Source organism: Equus asinus, chromosome 25, assembly GCF_041296235.1.
Source record: "Equus asinus isolate D_3611 breed Donkey chromosome 25, EquAss-T2T_v2, whole genome shotgun sequence".
Lineage (NCBI taxonomy): Eukaryota > Metazoa > Chordata > Mammalia > Perissodactyla > Equidae > Equus > Equus asinus.
Window position 1 is genome coordinate 45,275,961 of NC_091814.1, and position 9,070 is coordinate 45,285,030.

Consider the following 9,070-nt stretch of genomic DNA (forward strand, 5'->3'; position numbering starts at 1 on the left):
TGAAGGTATCTAGTCAAAAACTATAATTTTACAAATAAGGAAACAGAATTCTGAGAGGTAAAGTGACTTGCTGATGACCATTAGCAAAATGGGTACTAATACCCTCAGCTTCTGACGCATAAAAGAAAAATTCACATTTCTGTGCTATCTTAACCGTTAACAAACAAAGCACACTCACATACATTACCCTCGAACTCTCCCTGTTATTCCTTGTTGCCTCTCCAAACTGAACTGCTGAAACATTTTTCAGGCACCCAAATATAAGAGCTCCACAGGGAACGATTCTCAGCGAGTTCCGGAAAAAGGTGCTCATGTAATGAGATGAGGGAAGGGCATAGGGAGGGCATGTCGCAACAGTGCAGCAGACGAATGTGAGGCCTCCAGTGCTGTGGCAAAGTTATGTTCCATTATTAATTTGATGCTGTGGTAAACTAGCCATATTTGGGAGCAGCAGAGAGAATTCCTTCAGGGGGAGCTGCACTATCTTCCATGAGCCCGACTGTCCCAACAGGCTGTCAGGACAGTGCCTGTTGCTCTTCGAAGATTAGGAACCCCCTGGCCAGAAGGACACCGGGTTTGTTGCATTTCTTCTTTCCTGAAGAATTGAGTCTGGCCTTTGGGAGATAATAGGTGCTTGTCTTTGGTCATTTGAAGCCTACGGCTCCCTCTACCTTTGTCCCTTCTGGAATCCGCCCACCCTCCGCCAGCGACTAACAGGCCGGTGTGCCACAGTCATCCACCAGGGGGCGTCCTTTTGACTGAGTGTCCCGGCCTAGTACAGACGTCAAACTCCTTTAACAACGCTATTTTGCTTGAAGCAAATGGAGAAAAGTATGTTTTACTAGAACTTCTCTGAGGGAGACCGCTGTGTGTTGTTTGATAAATCACTTGGGTTAGTGGAACGAGACTTCAAATTTCTGTTATATTAAGTACCCATAGCCTGATGAGGTATTCAGGTTAGGGACAGAATTATTGGGACCATAGAGGGACAAAAGGCTGACTTCGGGTGTGGGAATTGTGTGTGAGGACCACAGCAGGGCTCTGGGAGAGTTATAGCTGGTGAGAAGACCTGAAGTCCTTTGCCATGGGGCATGCCATGGAAACTCTCCCTCTGTTTCTCTTATGATTCTTCAGTAAAATCTGTTAACAGACCACGAACTGATTTTCTTTTGAGAAACAGTGAAGGAATCAACATTGAGCTATAATTTGGTAAAGACAAGACAAAGACATTCTACATGGTTGATGAGAACCAGAGGTCAGGAGGGAAGTTGGATAATAAATGTGCTGAGGCACCCGAGGATGACCTGAACAGTAGAAGAATTCTCTCTACCAAAAACTAGCTAATCTGTAGTAGCAATGGCCATCCTGCAACTTCCCTAATTTTGGAAACATTTTTCTTCTTTTTTTGTTCACTAGATGTGTGGTTTAGACTGAATTTTGTCCTTCTAAAATGCATAGGTTGAAGCCTCAACCCCCAAAGTTGAGGATGTGGAGATTGGGACTTAGGGGAGGTAGTTAAGGTTAAAGGAGGTGATAAGAGTGGGGCCCTAATCCAATAAAACCTGTGCCCTTACAAGAAGAGGAACAGACGCCAAAGATTTCTCTGTCTGTGCACGTGCGGAAGAAAGGCCATGAGAGGACACGGTAAGAAGGCAGCTGTCTACAAGCCGGGGAGAGAGGCCTCTTCCTGAAACCAACCCTGCTGGCAGCTTGAGCTTGGACTTCCAGCCTCCAGAACTGTGAAGAAAAATAAATTTCTGCGGTTTAAGCCAGCCAGTGTGTGGTATTTGGTTATGGCAGCTCAAGCAGACTAATACAATGTGTCATTCTATTAAAAGAACACCCTCTTCCTCACTGTTGGACATGGCTTTCTATTAATTCTCCTCCTTGTTCTTTTATTTGGAGTGCTGTAGCAGTCAGCGTCTCTCCTTCTCTTGGAAAGATAATTCCTTAGATAAGCCTAATAGCTGGTGGGCAGGGCTGGTGTTCAGATGAGCTGATTTTACTGTCCCTCAGTGTTTGTATTAGTCAGAGTGTAACCAGAGGAGCAGAACCAGTAGGAGACGGATATGTGTATTTGTGTGTGTATGTGTGCGTGTGGGTGTGTGTATGATTTATTACAAGGAATAAGCTTGTGAAATTGGACGAGCTGCCTTCATAATCCTGAGGTCCACAGGGCGGGCCATCAGGAAGGAAAGGAGCCATTATAGCTCCAGCTGCTGCTTCTTATCAGTGAGGTGAGGCAGCAGACCTGCACCCATGAGGTAAGTACAGAGACCTCAAAACGTAGAAAGGTTTTACAGTTTACCTTCTTCTCTATTGCTTGGAATCTTTGATATTCAAGGAGGGCTTAGTCCCCCTTTAAAGGCTTCCACCTAATTAAGACAGGCCCATCCAGGATAACCTCTCTTTTGATTAACTCAAAATCAACTGATTTGAGACTTTAATTGCATCCAAAAAATCCCTTCCCTGTAGCATCTAAACTAGTGTTTGATTAAATAACTGGGAGAAGGTGTGTATATTACAAAATGGCTGCTGTCTCCCTTTGGCACTCTAGTGTCAGTTTAGCTTAGCCAAATTGACACATCACAAAGCCATCACAGTGTTCAGTCTTACATGTGTCCTTCTGCTTCACGCTCACGTGTTTATCCCACAACATGTCTAGGGCTGGTCTGTCAAAAGAATCTTCGCTGAATTCCGTGGAAAAGACCACCAGGCTTTAGAAAGATGCGTTTCCTCTTCTCTTCTTCCTTTAGTATTCCTCCTCAGGTTTAAATCTTCTCTGGTCTCACCATGTCAGTTTTTGGCTCTGTTTGCTGGAATGTCCTGGGAAGGAAGGATCTACACTCTTCTCCTGGTGGTTTGCTTTTCTGTAGTCCTTCCACTTATACACAGGGATTGAATAATGGCTTTCCCACTTACACACTGTGTGAAGTTAGGCCAATCCCTTATTCCCCGGGGCTCAAAGAATAATCATCTCTTAGGGTTGCTCTGTAGGTTAAATGACCAAATATAAGTAAAACACTGGATGTGCCCTGCACAGTGTAGAAGTTTGATAAATAATGATGCATCATAATTGTTATCATCTCAATATTGGTGTTTTTCATTTTTATTTTCTCAGTCTTTAAGGACAATCACAGAGTAAGTTCTTTACCCAAACCCAGAGCTGAAAACTTGTATCAGTTGGTTTGCTCTTCACTCTATCAAGAGCTATCTCAAGTTTCTAGTTATTTTAAGACATTCACTCAGAGAGGCTTCTAATTGATATCATTCCTTCATCCTTTTCTCAGAGATGTGGCCTATGGCATTAGCAGCAATGATAAATATAATAATGATAATTCCACAAAACCGCAATGTGAGCTGAAGGACCCAATGACAATCTGAACAGTGGGAGAGAAAGTTTCTTCCTACCAATTAATGGGCAGCCAAGTCTAATTTGCCACCTGCACAGCACTTTTGAACCTGTCAGGGAAAAAGGAAACCAGTGAAACTTCATCTTGTCACTAGTCTTCTTGGGTACTGCTCTCTAAAGCAAAAGAAAATAGCATTCATTAGAGGAAAAAATTGAAAGCCTGTGTCAGCCCCCTCTGTTCTCTTCTTGGCTAGAAGATAAGTCCATCCCATTATCAGCAAGGGGGTGGCTCTCAAAGCCCACTGGGCCTGTGCGCTCATCTCCCGATACTGGAGAATGAATAGTCCCTTAAATGCTTTAGAAAAGTTGAGAGTGTTAAGTCCTTAGTTCTCCTGTGACTTATGAGTCAAGGGACATTGTAAACATGAAAGGAGTCCCACTGTATCAGAGTCCTATATCTGAGAAAATGCTCTGAAGGCCAAGACAAATTCCAAGTAAGGAAGATAGAAGTTCTGAGACTGGTTTTCTTTGGCTCTCCTGAATCACCGAGAATAAAAATACAAACACTCATACACTCTATTGTTAGTATATTCCTTGTTAAAACAAACAAAAACAAAACAAACAAACCCACAAACCCCTTCCCAGTGGTATTTATCAACACTTCAGAATTGTTAAATTTCTTTTCATTTGGCACTTTGTTCATAATTAGGGAGGCAGCCACTAGATGGAAGTGTGCAATATAAGATCATAAAGTTAAAAATATGGATTACCACTTATTCCTTCAGTAACTCATTAATTCAACATATATTTAGTAGACCTATCATGTGCCAGGAACATTGCAAGGTGAAACTACTTACATACTGGCAAGTTTGCCTTAGATGAAAATAAACATATATTTATTGCTACTTTTATATAGAAACTTTATACTATCAACTTCTAATTTATTGATGATGCACCTAATCAGAAAGAACAAGCTCTTATGGAACATTTCTCACAAATTATGGTAATCTAATTCTCATCTTATCCTCATACCTTGATTAAAATTACCTCCTTCCTTTGTTATGAACTCTGCATCGCATCGTGGTACTGCTCTTAGGAACCGGCATGTCACGCTGGAGACTTTTTGCCACAGCGGCCCCTCTGGGGCCTTGACTCAGCTGCCAGAGATCCAGGGACTGTTTTTCCCTTGTCCCAGTTGTTATTGATCTGTTCAACGTGTTTGGAGTTTGGAGTGAGGTGCCAGGCCCAGGGCAACACAATGCCCTCTCTGCCCGCTTCTGCCCTGACTCGCCTCTGGCTCCTACTGAAGAAGGGAGATATAAATGGACCCAAGTGAAGGAGATTTATTGAGCCCGGGTCTGAGGCATTCTCTTCATCTCCTTGGGGCTGTTTCTTCTGAGGGCCCCTTTTGCAAAGGATGTTAGTTAGAATCTGGGACTGCCCTGAGAAGGCCTGGAGCATGTGGCTTACACCAGCTCTAGCTTTGTACTTAGAATCTCACTTCTTGGGAATTCGCAGAGCAGAGTGGGTGAGGAAGGAAGGCTACTGAGCCCTGATTGTGTCTCTAGCTGTTTACTACCTGCTACCCAACTTCTGTTGAATTAGAAGGACAGATTTTATTTGTCCTTTACGTCTCTGGGTCTCAGCTCTGTTTTTCTGACACCCCTGTGTCTTCTCTCCTGTAGGCTAGTCTGACACAGAAGGAGTGAGAAAAGCCACATAACAGAACCTCAAGACCGTTTCCCCGGCAATTACAACAGTTTTCCCTGCCATATATATATATATATACATGGCATAATTATGTATTATATATATAAAAATATATATATTTTTTTTCCTTGAGAAGTCCTTCAAGTTTCTGTCTTTTTGATCAATACTTCATTTGCAATCAGTGACTCAGGTTGCCTCTAGCAACAGCTTTAGCTTAAGCATATCATCAGACATACCTTCTTCTTTCAAGATTTGTTCTCCATAAGGTTGTATTTCTCACTATAGAACGTTTTTCAACAACATTTATAAGTGAGAGACTTAATGAGTCTTAATAAATGGGAGACAAAGTATTTTTGGCAGGTCAAACTGTCATAATAGGGATATTTCATTGGACCTAGGCATTTATTATAGGATTATCTCTCAATTTATATAACTATACACACACATACACATACACACATATACATGCATAGATGTGTACATATATTATATATGCATATGTACATATATATAAAATACATAAGACAATATAAATATTGCTTTTGCCTATTTGTAATATTAGGCATAATATGGACATAATAGAAATATGTTAAGTTCATAAGCTACTAGGATGAAGAAATAAAAATTAAGGTAAAATAGGAAAAGCGCAGATAATTGAATGTATTTATCTTGCTACATATTTTCTCCAAGGGTAGAGCACGAACACAGCCAGTGGTTTAGGACTTTCTTAGGCTACGTGGACATCACTAGCTATACCAGAAGGGCCCATGAGTGTATGAAATCCGAATATTCCAACCTAGCACCCATTTAAACCTCCAGGCTGCCCAGGTCCAAGCAAGCTCAGGGTAAGAAGAGTAAGAATTTCCTGAAATCCAGGGAAGTCTACTGGGAAGGGAGTCTGTCCCTTGTGTGAAGGAAAGATCAAAGAAAACATCCCAATTTAAGTATATTCTAACTTGGAACACCACTTGCAATTGGATATATAATTTTTTTATTTTCAAAGACCATTTAGAGCTGTGCCTTAAATAGGATTCATTTATACATCCATATGTATATTCATATATATAGTTCTGATTCATAGGCAGAAGGCTTTTAAGACAATGAGTCATGATGGGTAAAACCTCAATAAACTTTACATCTCACACTAGTTCTAGAAAAGTCTAAGTGTGACTTTGAACTACCTAAGAGACTTATAGGTCAAGTGTAGTTGGGCTGAACTCCAATCTCATGAGAACAAAACCTCCCATCATTTGCTTTGTCTCTTGTTCTTGTCCTGGCAGGACCATCTAAGAGAGATAGTCATAGAGACTTCTGGCTCCAGAGGGAGCCCTTTGACCTCGTTAGTACCTTCCAACTGCGGAGTTTCACTCACAAGCCCTTCAAGAGATAGCATAAACTCTTCCTAGAACTGTGGTTAAAAATTCCAGGGAAGCCACCTAGACTGTGGATGAGAATCATTTCTATAAAAATATAAATGTAATGTCTTCGTGACTTTTTAAAATCTTTAAAGATATACAGATATTAATTTCTAAATGTAAAGTGCTGTGAAGCCGTGAAGGAGAAATCTCAAGGAGAAAATGATCTCCGGGTTGAAGACAGAGTTGAGAGGCAGTGGTACTGATTCCCTTTGGACAGAGAGACAGAGTGTTACCAAAGCAAAACTGAAGACAGAGTGGACACAGGAAGAAAGGAGTGACATGGGGGAGAAAAGCCCAAAAGTTAGGTTTGGATGGAATGACATGGCAAACGATGACTAAAATTGTGGCTGGGTTGTGTAGAAGCTAAATACAGTATGTGCGAGGTCTCATGTCACTGGTTGAAGAAAAGAGGCAGATAAGTCAAAACATCCCAAGTAAGAACCAGGTTCACATGCTAGGCTGGGAAGCCCCAGTGCTATCAGTATACTGTTGACCAGGAGCCAACTGGCAAACTCATGAAACAGAGGAAATGGGATTCCTGAAGCAGTATCATTTGTTGAGCTATTTACCCATATTAGCAACAGAGCTATTCTATGCTTTAACACCTGAACATGTAGAAAACATTAACTTCTTCCTTTGTAGAAAACATTAACTTCATTAATTGATTCAACAAATATTCGTTAAGGACTTGCTATGTGCAAGGTATTATGGTAGGTGCTGGAGACACAATTTAGAACAAAATTAAGCCCTTGCCCCATGAGGTTTTCATCATATAGGGAAGGTATAATACAGTAGTAAATCAAGGCCTATATAAGAATGTATGCTGTGACTAGTGCCATAAGGACAACGACGAGGGAGCTATGATTGAGAAAAATGAGGGGAGAGGGGCCTACTGTAGAAGGAGTGGTCTGGGGTGGCCTCTCTGAGAGAACTGAAAAGTCAGCAACCAGTGATAAAGGAGCTGTGGAGAGGGGTTCCAGCCAGTGAAGGCAAAGGAGACAGAAGGCCCAGAGGCCCAGAGGGTGAAACAGCTGGGTACGTTCTAAGAACTATGAGCAGGCAACCTGGTAGGAGATATGCGATACTGTTGAGGTATGAGGGGACAATAGTCAGTTGGAGATCAAAATGACAGCTTTCTTGCTGAAAAAAACCTAGATTAGAGGGTGTGGTATAGATCTCTGGGTAAGTGGCTAACTAACACACCTCAGAATTAAACTCGCCACCCAGGTCTAGTTGGAAGATGCCAGCTTTCCCCGTTGTACCTGCCTCTGCAAATTACCCCACTGACAAACAGAGAATGAGTCTTCCCAGTGGGCAGGGTGCCACCCCAAAAAGAGAGAAGAAAGAGGGGCTGGACCACATAACTCAATTCCTTCTCTCAAAGCCACCAATCAAAGAAGTCATTCCTCTTCCCATAGGGAGCAGAGGTCAGGAGGCTTCCTCAAATGGCAGTCCCTTCATTTGGAAACTTGTAGCCAAAGAAAAAGCTTCCTCCACACCAGCTACTTAGGTTTGTGCCTAACTGTTTGTTTGGACTAGAGAAGGCAGAAAGGAAGAAACAAGCTACTGCAGCGGAATGGAAAGGGCTGAGGATGGGAGAAATCCCCCACAATCCTCGCTAACCCTTTTTCCCATTGGGTGGTGCCAACCAACGGCATCCATCAGAGATGGGAAAGGTAGAGCTCTGCTTTGGTTTTGATCACAGTTATGGCTAAACTGGATTTATAAGAGGAAACGCTGTGTGTTCAGCATTTAAGCTAGGCTAATGTCTTAGCTGATTCCTAGGTCTTTTCACTAGCACTGTGTGGTTATATGCATGCAGGGATGTGCCTGGCCCACATGCATGCCCTGCCCCTTCCATTAGTATGTAAACCTCACTGGCTGCTTTTATATCTATCCAGAGTGTCTGGCTCCATTAAGGAAGTTCAATTTTTGCTGTTTGACTTACTGATTAATAAGGTTAAGAACAAAGCTATTCAACGTTGTTGAGTTCAGGCCAATGAGAACAGTTACCTCTCCCCTATTTCATCCAAAACCTCTCTTCTTCTTCCCTAAACCTTACTGTTGCTGGGGAACAACCTGCACAGAAGGGAAATATCCTAGCTGGAGCGAAAAGAGCGCTTCCTCCTTTGGGAAAGCAGACTGGGCCCGGTCTGATTCACACACAGTGAAATCCTGCTTATCCCAGTGTTTCCTGTGGAGTCCCCTAGGATCTATTAGCAGTGGATTTCTTGGCATTTGTGGCTGGCAGAAATGAGATCACCCAGGCCCAACAAACTCCAGCCCACTGAAGGTTGAATTTCAGCACAGCAGGCTGAGTGCCCGGTTGGGAGCAGGACCCGCGCTAAAGGAGCTGTAGTAGTCCTGTCAAAAATGACCCTTTAGCGTCCGTTGGATACTGCCTTCAGTGACACAATTGCGGTTCTTTTTAAAAAAAAATCTTAATTTTGAGAAGATGTGCATGGTTCAAAAAGTTCAAATGGTTCTGTAAGGTTTACAATAAAACCCTCAGTGCCCTGCCCCACCCCCAGATTCTTACTCCCCATGACAATCACTTTCAATTATTTAATCCTTCCTTTGGTAATTACTT